The sequence below is a fragment of the Podarcis gaigeae genome (assembly GCF_964106915.1).
Source record: "Podarcis gaigeae genome assembly, chromosome: 4".
Classification (NCBI taxonomy): Eukaryota; Metazoa; Chordata; class Lepidosauria; order Squamata; family Lacertidae; genus Podarcis; species Podarcis gaigeae.
This window is the reverse complement of record NC_139677.1, coordinates 30,575,888-30,597,360: the sequence shown is the minus strand read 5'-3', so window position 1 is coordinate 30,597,360 and position 21,473 is coordinate 30,575,888.

Genomic DNA, 21,473 nt, shown 5'->3' with positions numbered 1-21,473 from the left:
ACAAAGAATATGTCACTGCATCAATAGAACTGGAACAATAATTTATATTTTACTAAGTTGCTTTACAAGGAAGAAATAAAGCCTTAGTGCTACAATTATGTATACAATTCATACTGACAGAATAATGAAAATGTGTGATTAAAATGTGGCCCTGTGTGGAGAAAAATCTGGATTTGTGTGTAGAGCAAAGCAATCGCTGCTGTAACTTATTGCACACAATAATTCATTGCACCCTGCAGTCGTTAGTTATGAGATCAACAAAAGAGATAGGATTCTTCATTTATTCCTAAGCACTGCCTAGGGTCTGGTGCAAGACATGCTTGCAATATTTATTTAACATGAAATGTAAAGGGCTAAGGATATGCAAAACTCATAGTAAACATTTTAAAGTTGTACAAGAATCTATGCAGAAAGGCAGGAGGGCCAATAGATGATAAAATGTGTAAAGCTGGAAACTGCAAAAAAGCTGAATGATTTATTTGCATTTACCTTTGCAACAGAAGAAAATGAAAAATGGCTGTACCAAATGTGGATGGGCATTAGGACCTAGCGATGGGGAAGAAATTCAACTCAGTTCACACTGAAAGGTGAATCTACCTAATTTGCACTTCTTGAAAAAAATACACAAAACAAAACACAGCCAACCTTCAAAATTGTGCACAGTACAGTGTGATGTGCACAAAAATGTCTATCCTAGGGTAAATTATGCATATAAATGCACATCTTGGTGAAAATAATGTATAGAAGACACAATATGTTTGGGGAAAATTGTTTTGCAAAAACGTGTATAGTGGGGGAAAATTCATAGAAAAATGCCCCTGCCAGGGGAAATTTGCACTAAAACGCTAATACTTTCCATGATGACTTTTACAATAATATTCTCGAACCGAGGTGCAAATGTGGAGAATGGAATTGATGTCTGGGAAAATGCAAACTTGGAGAAACTGAAATTGGCACATTCCCTCATCAGGATGCCCTGTCAAATACCAATGGCAGAGGTCTCTTTTTAAAAGGGGGAAGAAAGCAGCAGCAGCAACAACAGCAACAGGTGACTGAATGGGACCTTGATCATTATTTTTGAAAGGCCGAAAAAAGGTCCTGGGGGAAAAAACCACAGGCATCATGGCATAAGAGAGCGAAATCAATTATAGACTGATTAATACGGCCTTTCCAACCTGATGCCCTCTTGATGCTTTAAACCACAACTCCCATCACAGGGAGGATAGGGATCTATATGAACCAAATGGATGGTTTGGGGAAAGGGAGATAAACAGTGGGGTGGTTCAGATGCAACAATTTCAGCTTACTAAAACATGCCTCATTAAGCTGAGAATGAGCGTCATGCCAGTACACTCCTCACTCCCACAAAAAGGCTTCAGCACTTCTATCATGGCTTGTTCAAGCTTGTTCCTTTAGATTCAAACTGGAAATTGCCACTTATTCTCAGATTTAAACCGCGATATGATACCAGGATCTGATCATTCATGCGCAGCACTCACTAATAAACCATTTATTTGGCCCAGCTCATTATGCTGGAACCAGCCTCGCATGTGTGCTGTTTTTCCTTTCTGCAAATAAACCGAAGTCAAGCTGAGGTATCTGAGTTGAGGTAAAACCTTGAAGGATGTTTATACGTGACTATTAGGCATGGTAGCTAAATGGAACGTTCACATTCAGAGGCTGCTTGCCAGTGAATACAAGTTCCCGGTGAGCAACATTAGGAAACAGATATAGCTTTTCAACCCCACTGGAGGAATCTGATGAAAACAGGAAGCTGGAATGGATGAACATTGGACCAGAGCCAGCAGGGCACAGTTTTGCCAAAAACATCCAATTTTCCAGACTGGTAGAATCCTAACCAAATTGCATCTCCACAAGGATCTCTCAGGCCTTCCTGCTGCAGGCTTTTGTGATAGTCACTGCAGTAAATGATTAAAATAATAATAATAATCATCATAGATGGTCTATTAATGCCTGTTAAGTGTGATAGTTATACAGGGGTACTTCGGGTTACATACGCTTCAGGTTACATACGCTTCAGGTTACAGACTCCGCTAAGTACCTTGGGTTAAGAACTTTGCTTCAGGATGAGAACAGAAATTGTGCTCTGGCAACGTGGCAGCAGCAGGAGGACCCATTAGCTAAAGTGGTGCTTCAGGTTAAGAACAGTTTCAGGTTAAGAACGGACCTCCAGAACAAATTAAGTACTTAACCCGAGGTACCACTGTACATTGGTCCTCCATCTGATTGACAGATACTAGAGGAGAAACAATAAGAACTGATCATCATCATCATCATCATCATCAACTGCTTGTGAGTTTCTTGGAGCACCCAGCCAGCTATAGCAAGATGCATGGTGTTAGCCATTTTGTGTTATCGCAGCATGACAATTCTGCACATCTGTGCACGTTTACTTAGGGGTGATGCTGCAATCGATCAGCAATTGCTTGAGCAGGGAGGGGTGCTTACCTGACTTCCCAACAACCAAGTTGTGGGGGGAGGAGAGAGGTGGCGGAGAGATGCTGCAGTGCAAACACACTGGTGGAAGCCCAATTGGCTCTGTAGGTGCAACTGCACCATGCTGACCTCACTGCTACCTTGCCCTGCCTTCTTTACTTCCTGGTATGCCAGAGCAACAAAGGTGATGAGAGGTTAGTTAAGCAGCCCTGCCCTGCCAACTGCTGCTGTATGTATGGGGTGTTAGGGGAGATGTAGTATGGGGAACACGTCATGCTCCTTCTGGGGTAATTTGTCCACCTTTGGTCCCCACCCTGCACTCAGTTCTCACCTGCAGCTGTTAGAAACTGCCAGCATGTGAAATGGTTTCAACTGGCTGGCTAAACCAAGTGAAGGTAGCCAATGGGTCTCAAACCCTTGCTGAGCTAGGGGCTTCCCCTGCATTCAAAGACAAGGGTCTGGCAGTGTTAAGTTGTGGGTGAACATATCAGACGACACAGCGATTCTTCAAACAGAAGGAAAACTCATCCTCAACCTCTGCTGCCTTGTAGGATATCTTTGGGAGAAGAATAGGCTAAGGAGCAAACCCTTAGTTCCTAAGATGGTTGGAGGATACCTTGTATGCCTCCTTCCGGTAACTCCTGCAAGCAAGATGGTGCCAAATATATTGTTCTGTGTTCCTTTGGGCCATATCAGTGAGGCAGAGATGGGTGTCTTGTCCATCCCAAGGACCTCAATCCACACTGCGCAGGCCTGTGCCCCAAAAAGGTTATACAGCGGTGTGACCTCCTGCCCCCAGAGGCACACTCCATTGTCTCTCAAGACAGACGGGTGCCAGTAACAACAAGCAAATGGGGCTTATTTCTGAGCAGATGTGCAGGGGCTTGCACTATAAGTCTTGTTGGACTTATTTCTGAGTACACCTGCACAGGAGTACACTATAAATCCAAAATGTTAGTCTCAGCATGCCAATGCAGCCATAAGAGTCAAACCTTGGTCATGTTTAACATGCCATTTTTTCAAACAACACAGCTCCTTGTTTTGCATGTTTTAAGGGCAGATATGTTGCCATGTGCCGGGACGCAGGTGGCGCTGTGGGTTAAAGCCTCAGCACCTAGGACTTGCCGATTGAAAGGTCGGCGGTTCGAATCCCTGCGGCGGGGTGCGCTCTCGCTGCTCGGTCCCAGCGCCTGCCAACCTAGCAGTTCGAAAGCACCTCCGGGTGCAAGTAGATAAATAGGGACTGCTTACCAGCGGGAAGGTAAACGGCGTTTCCGAGTGCGGCTCTGGCTCGCCAGAGCAGCGATGTCACGCTGGCCACGTGACCCGGAAGTGTCTTCGGACAGCGCTGGCCCCTGGCCTCTTAAGTGAGATGGGCGCACAACCCCAGAGTCTGTCAAGACTGGCCCGTACGGGCAGGGGTACCTTTACCTTTACCTTATGTTGCCATGTAGATGGGGTGTGTGGGTGTGTGGGTGTGGGTGTCTGTGTTTGTGTGAAATGTGACGAGTTTCCAAAACTCTAGTGAAAAGACTGTCCTACATCTCTATCCATCTCTATACATACCTTTAAAGATGGGGAAAGAATCATTTTTCCTGGATTCTCAGAGTCCTCCTTTCCCCCTCAATGGACCCACTACCTCATTTTTATAGATGAAACTGCCGAATCGAATGTTGTCATCTATCTGGTTCATCTTTCGTCTCTCACATAAGGATGAGCTGCAGCGAGTCTCTGAGCAAGGCGAGAAGGCGAAGGAATGAGTTCTCCGCTAGAGCTTGGGTTTCTGGGGAACAGCAACCACAGCTTTTCTCTGCCTATGGTGTCGTTTTGCATCTCGTCCCTTCCTGCGTTCTGCCTGCGCTAACACAAAATGAGGGCTCTGCCCAGTTAACTCTGAGGGCTCTGACTTCAGCTTCATTACTATGTATGAGCTCTATTTTCACTCCAATTTAACATTAATAGGCTAATTTGCAGGCCTCTTAAGCATAAATCTCCTGAACGACCATTTTATTTGCTTTGTGGGAGCCAAGCTTAATATTTACCATTTCTTCCAAATGAGTTTGTACAACTGTCACACTTTTATTTATTTTTATAATCTCTGCATGAACCACCTTTGTTATGAAATGTCAGTCACATAAAGATTTGCTCTAGTGGTCTGCCTGTAACAAAGTAAAGGTAATTAGGCTGGCAGTGACCAGTTTTGAGAAGATTCCTTCCCTGCTGCAACCGCTGCCTTGGTTCAAGAGGAGAGGACACATTGCAGTCTCACAGTGCAGCCTTGAGTGTTTGCTTCACAAAAACACTCTGTGGTGATTCCTTGGCAGTCTCCTGCCTAAAATCCAGTAGGGATGGGCAGATTGTTTTGCGTGTGTGTTTTAAATGTCCCCACCCAGTTTTAATGAATATATGGCAGTTTTGTTTGTTTGATTTTCTTTGCTTTGGTAAAGAGACTCTGAGTTGCCTTGGGCAAGATAAAGCATTTAATAAATGTAATTAATAGTAATGGTAATATTTCCTGCCTGACCTGTGTCAATTTCATAAGTGTTCAACCATAACTCCATTCTATTTTGTTTCTGTGCTAATCAACCATTTCTTAATTTTTATTTTTTTAAAAAAAACCATGCTAAAAACCAACTTTGTTTGAACTTTGTTTGGAAAATTTCCCCAACCCCCCATTAAGTTTTAAAGCTGTTTTGGGGTTTTTAGGAAAATCACACAAAAAAATCAACACTTCTGATATGGGCTGCCATTCACCCTGGTTTTCCCAGACATTTTAGTCTATTTTTGAAAATACTGCCCGGACGCCATTTTGATGGACGGATCCCGGCTATGTCTGCGAAATTCCAAACATATGGCAGGCCTAACAAATTACACATTTAAATACATAATTTTCCCTTGGGTAGTGGTGAGTTTGTGGTGGGGTTGACCAGAGGCATGCCTCCACTCAGCTCTCAGAGCTGAACCAGCCTCTCATCGGGTGATACATTTCTTCATCAACAGAATTTTCAAGTGAAGCATTAGACTTTGTGAGGAGTGAATGCATGAGTTTGGGTATTTGACCCAAACTATTATTATTATTCAGGCTTAGGATTCTCTCTCTCTCTCTCTCTCTCTCTCTGTGTGTGTGTGTTGGGGTTGGGATAAGAAGGATAAGTGCTATTTTTCTAGAAAAAGAGGTGCCAGAATTCACCATGAACATCTCCCTTGTTCTCTTATAACAGCAATGGCATCCAGCTGAGAGGTGCCGGAACTGAGTTCTGGCGAGTACTGGCTGGCCCCCCCAAAAGCCCTAAGAAGAATGAAAATAGATACATTTTCACCAGAGTCTCTCCGTGATATTAATGTCTGGCTGTGATGAACTTTGATTATCTTAGGAATGTGACCGTTTTTAATTAATTAAGCAATTAAAGAGCTATTACATCTAGATCTGGAGCTATTAAAAAATTTAGCCATTGCAACTTTACTACCAACTTGTTAATTAGTAGAAGTCAAGGAGATGGATTAACAATCCAAGCCTGTTCACGGTACTCAGAGATACAAGTACCCTCAAGTTCAATGAAGCTTATGTGTAAGTAACTGTTGAGATACAGGTCATATTGCTTGCAGTTGCTGACCAAGCTTCTCAGATGCCATGCTTTCTGTTCTCGCAACTACTTTGTTTTCTCTAAGCGCTGCTTTTCAGTGCTCCTTACTGATTTTATTTTATTTATTTTTTTATAAAGATATTTATTAGGGTTTTTTATAAAAAATACAAAAATAATAAACAACATTCCTTTTGTCTTAACAAATTTTCAAACCTTTTTGGACTTCCTCACGTTTCCCGTTCACACTTACATTATCAATACATTTTTCCAAGCAAATTATCATGTAATTTATAATCACTCTTTTAAATGATAAATAACAATTCTTCAGCAATTTTTGTTTTCTAAAATCTCACTTATCTTCCAGTTCAAATCCAGATTAGTGATGGCCAGTTTTTTATAATCAAGCACCCTTCTTAACATTCCACCAAATTACAATATTTTTGTAAATAAATCTTAAATTTCCTCCAGTCTTCTTCAGTCTTTTCTTCTCCCAGGTCTCGGATTCTGCCGGTCATTTCCGCCAGTTGCATATAGTCTATCAGCTGCATCTGCCATTCTTCCAGTGTGGGTAAATCTTGAGTTTTCCAGTTCTTAGGGATAAGGATCCTTGCTGCCGTTGTAGCATACATAAAGAATGTTCGGTCCTTCTTTAACACCTTCTGGCCGACTATACCCAGGAGGAAGGCCTCTGGTTTCTTAGTGAAAGTATACTTAAATACTTTTTTCAGCTCATTATATATCATTTCCCAGAAGGCCTTCACTTTCGGGCAAGTCCACCAGAGGTGAAAGAATGTTCCTTCATTTTCCTTACATTTCCAACATTTATTTTCGGACAAGTGGTATATTTTAGCAAGTTTAACCGGGGTCATGTACCATCTATATATCATTTTCATTACATTTTCCTTCAGAGCATTACATGCAGTGAAGTTCAGCCCAGTGGTCCACAACCTTTCCCAGTCTTCAAACATAATATTATACCCAATGTCCTGTGCCCATCTTATCATAGCAGATTTAACCATTTCATCTTGTGTGTTCCATTTCAACAGCAAGTTATACATTCTTGATAATATCTTACTCTTTGGTTCTAACAGTTCTGTCTCTAACTTCGATTTTTCCACCTGGAATCCTAACTTTTTGTCATTTTTAAAAACTTCTTTAATCTGAGCATAATGTAACCAGTCTAGCACTTTACCCTTCATTTTCTCCAAACTCTGCAATTTCCAATTGTCACCATCTTTTTCTAATATTTCCCAATACTTTGGCCAGTTGGCCTCCATATTGAGTCTCTTCCGGGCTTTAGCCTCCAGAGGTGAAAGCCACCTTGGGGTTTTGTTTTCCAACAAGTCTTTGTATTTTGTCCAGACATTAAATACAGCTTTCCTGACAATATGGTTCTTAAAGGCCTTATTGGTCTTAACTTTGTCATACCATAGATATGCATGCCAGCCAAATGCATTGTTAAAACCTTCCAAATCCAACACATCCGTGTCTTCAAGAAGTAGCCAGTCCTTGAGCCAGCAGAAAGCTGCTGCTTCATAGTACAACTTTAAGTCCGGCAGGGCAAAGCCGCCTCTTTCTTTCGCATCAGTTAGTATCTTAAACTTAATTCTAGGCTTTTTGCCCTGCCAGACAAATTTAGAAATATCTCTCTGCCACTTCCTGAAGCACTCCGTCTTATCCACAATTTGTAATGTTTGAAACAAAAACAACATCTTTGGCAATACATTCATCTTAATAGCAGCAATTCGGCCTAGCAAAGAAAGTTTCAATTTTGTCCAACAGTCCAAGTCTCTCTTAATTTCAGACCAGCATTTTTCATAATTATCCTTAAATAGACTCAGATTTTTTGCTGTTATATTTACCCCTAGGTACTTAACTTTTTTCACCAATGTTAGTTCTGTTTCTTTCTGAAACCGTTCTGACTCTATGTCTGTCAAGTTTTTCCCTAATACTTTAGTTTTCTGTTTATTTAATTTGAATCCCGCCACCCGACCAAAGTCTTGAATCAATTCCAAAACTCTTTTTGTACTAGATTCTGGCTCCTGCAGGGTCAAAACTAGGTCATCTGCAAAAGCTTTAAGTTTATATTGTTTCGCTCCGACCTGGATCCCTTGCACCAACCGGTCCCCTCTGATGAGATTCAGGAGCACCTCCAGGACTGTAATAAACAACAGCGGGGAAATTGGGCAGCCTTGTCGTGTTCCTTTTTCAATTTTAAACCCTTCCGTAACCACATTGTTGACTATCAGTTTTGCCTTTTGTTCTGAATATATCGCATCAATCCCGTTTTCAAAACCCCTCCCCACTCCCATTTCTTTTAAATTTCCCTTCATAAACTTCCAAGAGATATTGTCAAAGGCCTTCTCCGCATCTATAAAAACTAACACTGCTTTGGTATTAATTTCTGTTTGCAACAGCTCCAAAATGTCAATAATATTCCTTGTATTAGCAAACATGTGTCTGCCTGGGAGAAAGCCTGCTTGGTCCTTGTGTATTACTTCACTTAAAACTCTTTTAAGTCTGTTTGCCAAAACTTCAGCAAATATTTTGTAATCCACATTTAAAAGGGAGATGGGACGGTAGTTCTTAAGCTGTGTCTTTTCAGTTTCTGATTTTGGTATCAATGTGATAAAGGCTTCTTTCCACGATTCCGGCGCCTTCTTCCCCTCCATAATCTCATTGCTGACCTCCATCAGTGGTTGTATCAGATAGTCATTTAATGTCTTATAATACTTGGAGGTCAAACCATCTGGCCCTGGAGATTTGCCCAATTTCATGTTCTGAATGGCAAGTTCAATCTCTTGTCGAGTTATTTTGCTATTCAAGAGTGTTCTATTTTCCTGTGACAGTTTTTTGAGCCCATTTTTTTCCAAGAATTGTTTAATTTCCATCTCATTTTGCGGCCCTTGAGTGTATAGTTTTTTGAAATATTTCTGGAAACACTTTCTAATTTCCACGGGGTTCTGGATATTTCTTCCTTCAATTTCCAAATTTGTTACTGTATTCAACTTTTGCCTCTTTTTCAACTGCCAAGCCAGCAGTTTCCCACATTTGTTTGCCGATTCAAACGTTTTTTGTCTCATCAACTTAATCTTCCATTCAATTTCCTGATTTATCAATTTAGAATATTGTGCCTGGTGGAGTTTAATTTCTCTCAAGATCGGCTGCGATTTTGGGTTTGCTCTTAACTTCTTCTCTAGTTCTTTGATTTTCTCCAAAATCCTGTCTTTCTTTTCATTCTGTGTTCTTTTCTTTATAGAATTCTGTTGTATCAAGAACCCTCTCATGACCGCTTTACTTGCATCCCAGATTGTTCTTTTTTCCACCGTCATATTCAAATTTATTTCAAAATAGTCCTTTATAACTTTTTGGGCCTTCTTAATAATCTCTTGATCTCTGAACAAATTGTCACTCATCTTCCATCTAAAGGAACCGGTTGGTACTAGTATCATGTCCATTTTCAAAGCATTATGGTCGGAGCAGGTCTTTGGGCAGATTTCCACTTTTCTCACCTTAGGTGCCAGACCTCTAGAAATCCATATTTGGTCGATTCTTGTCCATGTCAGCTGGGCTTCAGAAAAGAATGTTCCTTCTTTTCCCAAGGGGTTCTTTGTTCTCCATATATCAATCCAGTCCATATTATCTGTCATTTCAAAAAAGGTCTTTGGTAGTCTGCCGTCTTTAGTAACATTTTGTCTTTGTGACTTATCCATATTGGTCGATACGATCCCATTCATATCTCCCATCATAATGATGTTATCAAAGTCCAGATATTCCAACATAATCCCATGCAACTTCTTGTAAAATTCTGTTTTCCCTTCATTTGGAGCATAGATTCCTAATATCAAAATTTTCTCTCCTTGGTGCTGTATTTCAATTGCCAAAATTCTTCCATGGTCGTCTTTAAATAAAAATTTAGGTGAAAGGCTCTCTTTTGCATATATCACCACTCCTCTCTTCTTAACTTTGTCCGAAGATATAAATTCCTGGCCAAGCCTTTTATTTATTAATACTTTTCTGTGGAGCCTAGTCACATGTGTTTCTTGTAAACAGATGATATCCAATTGTTCCTTCTTTAATATGTGAAAGATTTTCCTCCTTTTTTCCGGGCTGTTGCAGCCATTAATATTCCAGCTCAAAAGTTGCAGGGACATCCTGGGTAAATCTGGTTATTTTCCTTGGGATGGTGTTTGGTTCTCTGGGTCTTTAGAGTCCACAGGTGTAGGTACCTCTGGTGGTTCGGGCCCTGAGGGTAGTTCAAGTCCTTTATGAAGGTCTTCTCCGTGGGCAATCAGAAATTTATCTCTATCTTCCAAAGTTCTAATTTTAATCTTCCTTCCTCTGAAGGTAAAGGACAGGCCTTGTGGAAAATCCCACCTAAAGATGATTGAGTTGCCTCTCAACAATTTTACCAGCTCCAAATATTCAGATCTAAGATCCAACAGCTGTTTAGGAATGTCCTTGTAAATTTCAGTTCTTCTGTCCAAAATGTCCAGAGACTTCCCGTAGTGAAGGCCTAAAATCTTGTCCCTCTCCTCCTTTGATCTCAATGTTATCAAACAGTCTCTGGGCTTCTCTTTCTTTATAAGTCTTCCAAGTCTAAAAGCTGACACAATTTTAAAGTCTTTTTCCTCTAAATTCCAAAACTTGGAAAATTCTCTGGTCAGGAACTCAGCTAAGTTGCCTTCTTCCACTTCTGGTATTGCCCTTATCCTTAAGTTGGTCTCCCTATTCCGAAGTTCAATCATAGAAAGATAGTTCTGATGTTCACCTACTTGTTTAGTGAGTGGCCTTACTTCTTTTTCCAGCTCACCCAATCTTTGGCTGGTGTCTTCAGCCAATTTCTGATTTTCACCTGCAGCCTCCTTCAGTTGTCCAATAGCTTATGCATTCTGTGCAACTTGCCCAGACAATTTGTTTAAAGTTTCTGTATTTAAATCTATTTTTGCTGTTTGCTGGTCCACTTTCCTATCCAAAGATTCCAGTTTCTCTAGGATTCTTTCTAGAACAGAACCAGATGCTCCTGAGGCCATCTCTTCTAATTGTAATTCCTCAGTTTCTTCCTCCCCTGCCTGTGGCAGAGAGGCAGCTTTTTCCTCAGATGGTAAAGTAGGCACAGATGATCTGCGTGCCTGTGAGGCTGCAGTTACAGTTGTTAGAGTTGTTTGTCTGGTTCTTGGTCCCCCCTTTCTTTTTGCGCCACTCATTCCAAAGTTATCTAAAAGTCAAGGTCAGGCTGAGTTCCCATGAGAAAGCAACGGCCCAGATGGTAACAGTCATACAGGAGGCCGGGAAATAGAAAGTAAAATAAAAGTCTCTGTTGTAAATTCCAAATCCTCTAGGGGGAGTTTGTAATAGTTTTGAGGAAGAAATAAAATTCAGTCCAGTACAATTAATAACTGTTTAAAATTCAAAGTCCAAAGCCCTCACAAATAGTTCCCAGCAGAGTCAGGATTTGCTGTTAAACAATGACAGTGTTTCAAATGGTGCTAGCTGGTATTCTCAATGTTTCAAAATAGCAGGTTCTCAGATTGTTTCAAAGTTCAGATTCAAAGTAACCATGTCAGCAGACTGACAGTTCAATTGCACAGGCAGCTCCAGCACCTGGGTTTCTTGCTTATAATGTAAATCCCATAAGAAGAAGATGTCACCATGCCAATAAGAAACAAAAAACCCACCATTCACAGCTCTAAATCCACTTAATATAGAGTTCAATGGGTGCTCAAATCAAATAGCTCAAAAAGTCTCTCTTTACCTTCACTCTCCAGCTCTTTGCTTTGATATTCAGTGGGAGCGGAAGACGGACTTCCTACTTTTCGTCTCTCCGCTTTCGGCCAAATTCAGTTTAGATTCCAATCTCCAATAAAATATGATCCTTACTCACGGATTGTAGCTTTTTCAACTCCAATTTTGCAGGAAAAGAGGTCAGCGCTCACCGGCAGCAGCAGCGCGGCTTCACTCCGCAGATCGTGAACCGACTCACAGCACCGCAGCCCCCTCCACCGATCCAGAGCCCCTTACGGGGTTCCTTCAGCGATTTGGGGGTCGCTCCTGGTGCCCGCCGAGTCTCAGGACCACAGGCTCTTGCTGCCTGTGGGTCTCCAAAGCGGGTCTCCGTTTCGCCGTAACGGACGACCCTTTTTCTGCGGAGCTTCCTCCTCACAAAGGAGAAAGGACCGCCATTGCCGTTCGCGCTGCCTCCGGAAGTCTTAATCTTCTGCATGGTTTTATGCTGGGGAGGGGGTTGCTGCTGGTGTTGCATTTATATATTGATTGTTTTTTAGTACTATTGGTTGAATTTATTGATTTCAAAATGGGGTGAAACCACAGCGATAGCCTCCTGGCAAGGAGGAGGAGGGATGAGGAGGAGGGAAGGTGGGGGCAATGTGGGTGCTGGATTGGCTCCACCAGTGGGTCCACACATGCCCCCTCTCCTGCCCCCTCCTGGTAAATGGCAGCAATGCTACTGCTGGGAGTATATTGCTGTGTTTCTGCCCCACTGGGTGAGCAATTCCTGGTTGTAAATCAGCAAGAGGAGACAGTTGATTGGAGGGTATAAAAATGTTCCCCTGTTTTTCTCCTGGCTGCAGTGCCCATGGGTAGCTTGGAAGCCTCCAGAGGCAAGAATTTTCCAGACTGCCTAGCTGTAATCATAAATGGTTTTTACAAATATATATGTCTCACCAAAGTCAATAGATCTTACAAGATAATATTGTTACAGGATTGCAGGGTGGGTGGGATTCCTTTACAGTGGTACCTTGGGTTACAGACGCTTCAGGTTACAGACTCCACTAACCCAGAAATAGTACCTCAGGTTAAGAACTTTGCTTCAGGATGAGAACAGAAATCGTGCAGCGGCAGTGGGAGGCCCCATTAGCTAAAAGTGGTGCCTCAGGTTAAGAACAGTTTCAGGTTAGGAGTGGACCTCCAGAACAAATTAAGTTCTTAACCCAAGGTACCACTGTACATGCTCTCGAAGCCTTATGACTTTGTGTCTGTAGGATGGGAATCTGTATTAGCACAAACTGCTGAAATGGTCAAACCAATCTTTTTGTTAAGGGCCCTAGCCAAGCCCATTACGCACCCTTTTTACATGTCTAAAAAGTCAGACAAGTACAGATGTGTTGCCATAGAAACAGCTAGCTAGTGGTGCCTTCAGAAGGAGGGGGTAGGCCTTTCCATACCCCTCATATTTCTATAATAATTTTTATTAGTTTTCAATTACAATCCAATAATAGCCTCATTATAGCAATGCCAAATTATAATACAATCATTAGGTGCCTTAGCATCCTAGAGGTACAGCATCCTAGAGAACCCTCTAGTCAAGGGGCTAGTCTTATTGGGAGCTGGGAGCTGGGGATATAGATTCGTGGCTTGTTCTCTGTACTGAAACCAAAACTGTGAAGTCACCATTCATTTTGATGGTGCTTGCCCTTTGTCTCAAAAACCCATTCTCCAGTGGTGCATTGGAGGGTAGGAATTTTTTATTTTTTAAAAAGGTAGAATGCTCTCTTTTCCTCATGACAAACATGAATATGTCTTCTGTCCTTTCAGCCAGCATTGCAGCTATTCAGCTCATTGAATCCCCAACTTCAGAGCGTGATGCACTATTCATGTATTCCTTTTATATCCAAAGTACAAGGAGCTTTTTATATTCCCTTGCATCAATGTACAAAGAGCTTTATATGGAATCTCTCTTAACACAGCATATGCTTCCTCTCCCCTCTTTGGGATGGAAATACCTGCGAGTTTCATAAATGATGAACGGTGGATTTATATAATCCTACTAATCTTTCAGAGACGGGCATCTCGGGCAGAGAATCATTGAACTGTAGCATCAAAGGGAACCCTGAGGATCATCTGCTCTGACCCCGTGCAATTCAGGAATCTTTTGCCCAGTGCTGGGCTTGAACCCACAAGCTTGAGATTAAGAGCCCAACGGAGTTGCCCCAGGTAAGTTAATTTCTCTGGAGACACCGATTCTGCTCTTGGGCAAATTTAAACACTGTTTGAAACTGGAGGAAGTTGTTTTCCCCCTTTTTTTTACTGCATTTCCTTAACTGCTGATGACAAGGCTATTTTCTTCCCCCCACCCTTTTCTTGCCAGTGTGATGTCCTCCGAGTGACAGGCTGTTCCTACATAGCGAGCAATTTTAGAATATTGAAAAATATCAAAGGGAAGATAAACTCTCCTATAGACATAGCAACGTTATTAATCTGCAACATCAGAGAGGGATTAAGAGCCTGTTGCTGAATGATAGGCGCTCGAGTGGAACTAAAGCTTGCTGATTAGAAGAAGCATCCTTCAGACGAGGCAGTTACAAAGAAGTCCGGGGAACAGGAGTGCATTCTCAGCAGTGTGAAGCATGCTCAGTGATACATCTTGAGCGGCAGCAACTTCACACAGTCCTTTGCTTTGAGAGACAACCTTTAATCGCTACTGAAAAGTACAGCATCATTAAAGTGGCCTACTAGAAAATCACAATTAATTCCATTGCTTAATATGCAGAGGATCCCTAATTTTGTGTGCTAAAAGTTAGCAACTGGTCTCTGCTAGGCAAAAACAGCTTTACGGTGCTTTCCCCTTCTTGCCCAAGATTCGTGTCGCTACAAATCTGAATGCTATATGCACTCAGGAATGTAAGGACACAGAAGAGTCCTGCTGGGTCACACCTAAGCTCTGTCTCGTCCACCATCTTGTTCTTATAGTGGTCAGCAGGATTCATTGATTGCCTAGGAAAGAACCCTTTAAGAAAAGTATAAATATATGGGAATATCAGTAGGAATATTGATCCACTAAATCTGTGTATTTCTGTAAGCCTGTTCCAAGCACATCCCTGAAAGGAACATGTGTGAGCTAAAGTATAAACACCATCAATACTCAACGATGATATGGTTATTGCAAAGTAAGAACCTACAAAATAGTATGTGCTGCAAACACTGGGGTTTGATTTTCCCTTCCAGTGGCTTTCGGGAGGGGGGCAGGGATAGCTGCTTCTAATCAGGCTTCTATATGAATAGATCTCTGGGTAACAGCACAGATTGTTTGTTGTGCCACTTCATAATGACCGACTGCAGTATATCAGCTGCATAGGCTGTATTAAGGCAGTTGGCTTTTTGGTAATTATTTTGCAAGAAGATAAGCTTTAACGTTACTATCACTGGCTCTATTTCTTGCATTTTATTTCCCTCTCACCTCAATATAGACATCCATGTGTTTGTTTACCTGTGAACTCAGGGTAATATTCCATGCCTTTGGTGAACTAAACTCTGGGCCATGAAAGCTTATGCTACAATCAATGCATTTGCCTGTAAGGTTCCAGGAGACTCTTTGTTGTTTCTGCTCCAATAGCCTAACATGGCTACCCCTCTTGACATGGTATGTAAGAAACCCTAGATTTCTTACATACCCTGGCTTTGTGCATCATTGGTTGTTCCACTTCAGGTAATAACAGCTGTTGCTGGTACAGCAGTGTTGATTGATACTGTTGCACATCTGTAGAGTGTCAGAGTAAAACCACATACAGTATTCTGACAATTTGCCTGGACACTTGTTCTCTTAGCAAATTCTTTGCACACTTGCGGCGCTTGATATGATAGCAACAAGGGAAATGTTTGCGTTGCACCCAAGAGAGGGAAAAATAGCTTTTGGATTAGGGGATGCGGAGTGCTGTAAAGATTGACTGAGTATTTCACTACAAATTCTTTATCTGTAGTCTGAAGAGCACAATAAAATGGAATTGAAAGAAAGCCTGGCCAGTGTACCCAATATCTGTGTTCACAACAGAGCATTCTGTCTTCACCAATCCCCAACCAAGGTGTACAAGCCATCAGTACAGACAGCCCCAGGTGCTTTTGCATATTTTGCTCCATCACACTGCATCATGTACATTGTAGTCCAACATTGCTACATAAGCATGTCTGAGATGTATGTACATATGTGCGACTATGGACAAATGGTTGTGTCCAATGGTACTCTCTGTAACTTAAATGTAATGAGGATGATGCTACAAATGGCATTACTAGAAATTTGGTGGGCCAAGCAGATTTCCCACTGAAATCTGTGGCTCTGGGCAAGGTATACCCCAATCTGCTTGAAGTAACACATGTCTACTTTGCACAGGAACTCAGTGACTTGTAATGATGGAACTGCATATGGTAGTGGGTGGGTTATATCATTTTTCTTATATTCAATATACTTGAGATAAAAGGTATCAGAGTTTATGGGTAAATTTACCAATAAGGGCTTAATTAGTTGGTTCTTGGCTTGTTTATAGAGCCCACAGTATAGTAAAATATGTTTCATGCAATAATATAACCCTGGCCATGGCAAAAATTTCTCTTGGAGGTAGTAAGAATTAGAAATCAACATGTCTTGGATAAAACACGGTGGCTGCCTAGTAATGTCATTTTCACATTTTTGCTCTACTTTGCTTTCGAAATTGTTTTGTGAGTCTTTGGACCTGAATAAAGAATGCTTGTTGGTTTCTTGGTTTTCATGGGGGGGGGGGGAGTCATTACATTTGCTACCTACCAATTGCTGCTACATCTTGCTACATAGGGATCAAATAAGGAATTGCATTACTCAGCCGATATGATTGAGAATGCATTTGTTCAATCAAAACTGGATCCTCTCCTGATAGTTATCCCACGTGGGTTCTTGTGGCTAAGATGAGACACATACTGGCAACATATTAAATGGATGTGTCTTTATATTCATAATGGGACTCTGCTGCGGCTCTGATAAGTATTCTGGCTACACTGGGCATTCTTTATGAAAGCATTAATTGCTTAAGTACACAGGGAGAGAAAAGGCCTTAACAATTGATGTGATTGGTGTGATGTGTCATGCATTATATTGAACGCTCCTAAATCAAGCTTCACTAGATTAGATGGCATATTTAACAAACCTAGTCATTTTGGAGCTAATGATGATGAGATTGCATGTCACTTAAATGTGAAAGACAAGGGTGGCATTCTCACAGGCTGCCAGGGAAAAGGTTTGTTCGCTTGCCCTGTCTTTAGAAAACTCTGCGTGCCTAGATAAAATCTCACCCCAAAGCCAACTTGGACAATTCTTTTAATTGAATTTTACTTGCTCGGTTTCAGAAATCCATATGGGCACCTGGATCCCTGGACTGTCTAATACACTGTGATTCCTCCACGGAAATGAAAAAAAGGAACATGCTATAGGAAGAGGGTTTCCATGGGCATATTGAAGCTGATAGCCAGGAGAGGTTGGATCAGGGCCACAGTCGGGACAGATGCCTCACTGCCTTTGCTTCACCTCCTCCTTGAGAGTTTCTTCTGGTTGCAGTGTAGGCCTTGAATTCCAATAATCTTGCTTCCTCGCCCAGATGGTAGATAGAGAGGGATATTTGGATACCCTCTGAGTATCCGATTTTCCAGGGACAGTCCTAGAATTACGAAAGCCATCCCAGCTTCTGATTTGATCTTGGAATGTCCCTATTTTCACTGCCATTGCTACCACCACCAAGCTTGAAGAGGAGGAAGAGGAGAAGGGGCTGGCGGTTGTCCTGAGTGATGGAAGCAGCGGCAGCTGCAGCTGGAGGGAGCATTTCATTGCCTCTCCATGCCCTCTCCATGGCTACTGCTGCTGGCCTTCTCCCTTGGGCAGCTCATAGTGGCTGCTATGATTATAGTCCAATAACCTATGAATGGCCGTAGGTTCGCAATTGCTGACCTACAGTACAAAGCACTTATTGAAACAAGGCACATAGAGCTTCAAAAAAGGGCTTATCACTGCATCCATAAATAACATGAATTTTTAAAACTATACAGCTCTGTTTCGTTTTGAGACGAATACATGATATTACAGCAAGAATTAGTGATTATAGCGGATTGCCTCAACATGAAGGGTGCCCTTGAATAAAGGATTTCAGTCTTGATGGAAATGTACTGATGAGATAAAATTGCATAATAAATACATAAATATTCATGGTAAGATGCGACCTTGGAGAAATATATCCAATATATTCATAGAGGCAGCATGTAATGCAGGATTGTGCAGGACAAAATCTCTCCCATTTCACTCCAAGCATCCTTTGCTATTATCCTGGTGCCCTTCATGAGACATGGAATAAGGTTCTTTCTTTCTTGAACTGCAGCAATCTGAAATAATATGAAGCTGTGAATTAACCTGATCACAACTAAAAATAGCATAAGAAACAATATAAAAAGGCAGTGATAGATGCCACTTAGCAATGTCCTGCCTGATAAAATACATTTGATTTTCTCCTTCCCTCCTCACTGCACAACATGTGAAATATACTCGGAGTCGAGTGTGGATTTCATGCTCTTTATTCAGCTCATAGTAGTGAGGAGGAATGGAAGTTCCCCCAGAAATGTCTGCTTTATATACATTATTTACACAATGGGCCCCACGTGATTGGCTAATTCTGGGATTCTCCAGTAGGCCAATCAGGTTGCGGATTCACTTCCACCTGGAGTTGGATTGGGTGGCTCCTGTGGACCAATCAGACTGCTGCATTCTGGCTCCTATTATTTTAGGACCAATCAGACTGCTGCATTTTGAATCCTATTGTTCTAGGAGCAATCATACTGCTGCAATTTGGATCCTATTCAACTCAGTACATAACAACATGTAAGCTTCCTGGCCATATTTACTCATCAGGTGAGCATTTGCTGATATTGGTTCAGCCAGGAAAACAATAGCATGGCCAGGGGACAGAGCAGATGAATGAGGAGGCACCATGGCTCACCTGAAAGTGGACCAAAACCCACTGGCTTGCCCCCCATTTAAGAAACGCTGATGTAGGTGACACAGAGGGACACATACCATTCCCAGTATCTCCATCCCCACTTTTAACCTTCCAATGTTGAGTGGGAAAGTCTGAAGGGGGTTTATCAATGTGCTTGGATGAGCGCGCTTAGAAGCTCCCTGCAATTGGGCTCTTCTGCAGTCAGGTGTGCAAATAATAATAATCATAATGCCCCTTCAGTTCTTCTGTCAATTAAGTTAAGATTTGAGGCTGCTACTGACAGGGATGCTTGAGATGGAGAGTGGTCAGAACACTCAACACATTTCCAAGTGAACATCAGCTTCATGCCTGCTTCATATTCAATGGGCCTGAGGTGTATCTAACTTGCTCTGGACAGCATTCAAACTGTCTTTATTCAAATCAGCAATGAACAGTACAATCCCCTTACATATGGTAACCACATCTGAGGGTTTTTTGGGTGGTAAATGAAAAACACATTTGTATCATAGTGATTTTGCAGAACTTACGCTGCTTAAATATTCATTACAAAAGCAATTACTGTGGATACCACCTTATGCTAAGAAAATCTTTATTTCTGCACTGTGTTCATTAAGAAAAAAAGGATAATGTTTGTATGAATTCTAGCTGGTGCCTTCTACCATGGGCTAAAGAGTGTTATTGATCCACTGCAAAGGAGCAGTTAGCATATCTTTCTCCTAGTCTTAATTGGTCAGACCATTTGCAGATATTAAAATTTTCTTTTTACCACAGCCATCCATAAACTCTATGTACCTCCATGGAAACGAGCTTTTAAATTGGCTAATTTTTCACTCATGGTTTTTTTTAGCCTGCTACTGCTTGTATCAAAAGTGAGACTCAAATATTACTCATGGCTCCTGATCCCCACACCAACTCTGTTGTCCTGCTGATACATATTCATAGGATTTTGTCTTAACGTATTAGCACTGGGATTATCAATTTGGTTTCCAAAGTGTCATGCCACTGCAGGCTCTGTTATCATCTAGCTTGATCATATATATATATTTATCTACATTCTGGACCAAATTCAAGGTCACAAGGAGAAAAATATTATTAACTCTGTATGGCAGGAAAAGCAGCATGTTTGGGCCAGGAAGAGAATCTTGGAGAGCCAGTGTGGTGTAGTGGTTAAGAGCGGTAGTCTCCTAATCTGGGGAACCGGGTTCGATTCCCCGCTCCTCCACATGCAGCTGCTGGGTGACCTTGGGCCAGTCACACTTCTTTGAAGTCTCTCAGCCCCACTCACCTCACAGAGTGTTTGTTGTGGGGGAGGAAGGGAAAGGAGAATGTTAGCCGCTTTGAGACTCCTTAAAGGGAGTGAAAGGCAGGATATCAAATCCAAACTCTTCTTCTTCTTCTTGGTTTCGGCTCTTCACAAAGGTTCATGCAATAATAATGATGATGATGATGATGATGATGATGATTTATTTATACCTTGCCCATCTGGCTGGGTTTCCCCAGCCACTCTGGGTGGCTTCCAACCGAATATTAAAAACATGATATAGCATTAAACATTAAAAACTTCCCTGTTTAAAAACTTCAGATATCTTCTAAAAGTCAAATAGTTGCTTATTTCCTTGACATCTGATGGGAGCGCATTCCACAGCACAGGCGCCACCACTGAGAAGGCCCTCTGCCTGGTTCCCTGCAACCTTACTTCTTGCAGTGAGGGAACTACCAGAAAGCCCTCGGAGCTGGACCTCAGTGTCTGGGCAGAACGATGCGGGTAGAGACACTCCTCCAGGTATACAGGGCCAAGGCCATTTAGGGGTTTAAATGTCAGCACCAACACTTTGAATTGTGCTTAGAAATGTACTGGAAGCCAATGTAGGTCTTTCAGGACCGGTGTTATATGGTCTCAGTGGCCGCAACTAGTTTGTCCGCACAGGGACTGCAATTATAACATTATAGTTTGGTTGTCCATCACCTGAAATGTCCATCACTTGCTGACTCCCTCAGTGACATGCTAGGCAGGAGTTATAAAACTGATGGAGTAGTATTATCACTGCTCTTCAATATATTATATTTTGGAAAGCCAGAATCTGTTCTCAAACTCTCAGCACCCCACCCTGCCCTCAAATGGCTTCGTTCTTCTGACACTCCATGTCCACTCAAGCCTCCTGCTTCTACCACCTCCCAGCTTGCCCCCTCCTCAGACCTGTCCTCAGTGTCCCACCACCACTGTCCTGGATCTAAGTCTTCTTCTTCTGTGTCATCCTTGTGGAGATCTTGGACTGGTGCCTCCTACCGTTCTTTGCCATCCAGCCAGGCCCTAACAATCCCCTAATTACACCTGCCTAGCTAGTCCCAATGCAGCAGAAAAGAGCAACCACCAACAGGTACATCTTTAATAGGTGTTTCCACAGATACTTCTTAAAACATGAGTAATTCCTTACCCCTCCCCCTTTTTATTGGAACCTGGTAGAGGCTGTTGATGCAAATGCTTCCAAACTTCCTAGACGGGATTGTTTTATCTTCAAAATCTAAAACTAATTATTCAGTCAATTGGAGTGATTTGACAGGACCTTTAGTCGTCAGTTCTCAGGAAGTGTGTACCCTCTTGTCCCCTGATCTGGTGCCTCAGCCTACCTGCCCCTCTGCTGCAACCCAAACTGTCAACTTGGCTTTAATTGGATCACCTGCCAAATGG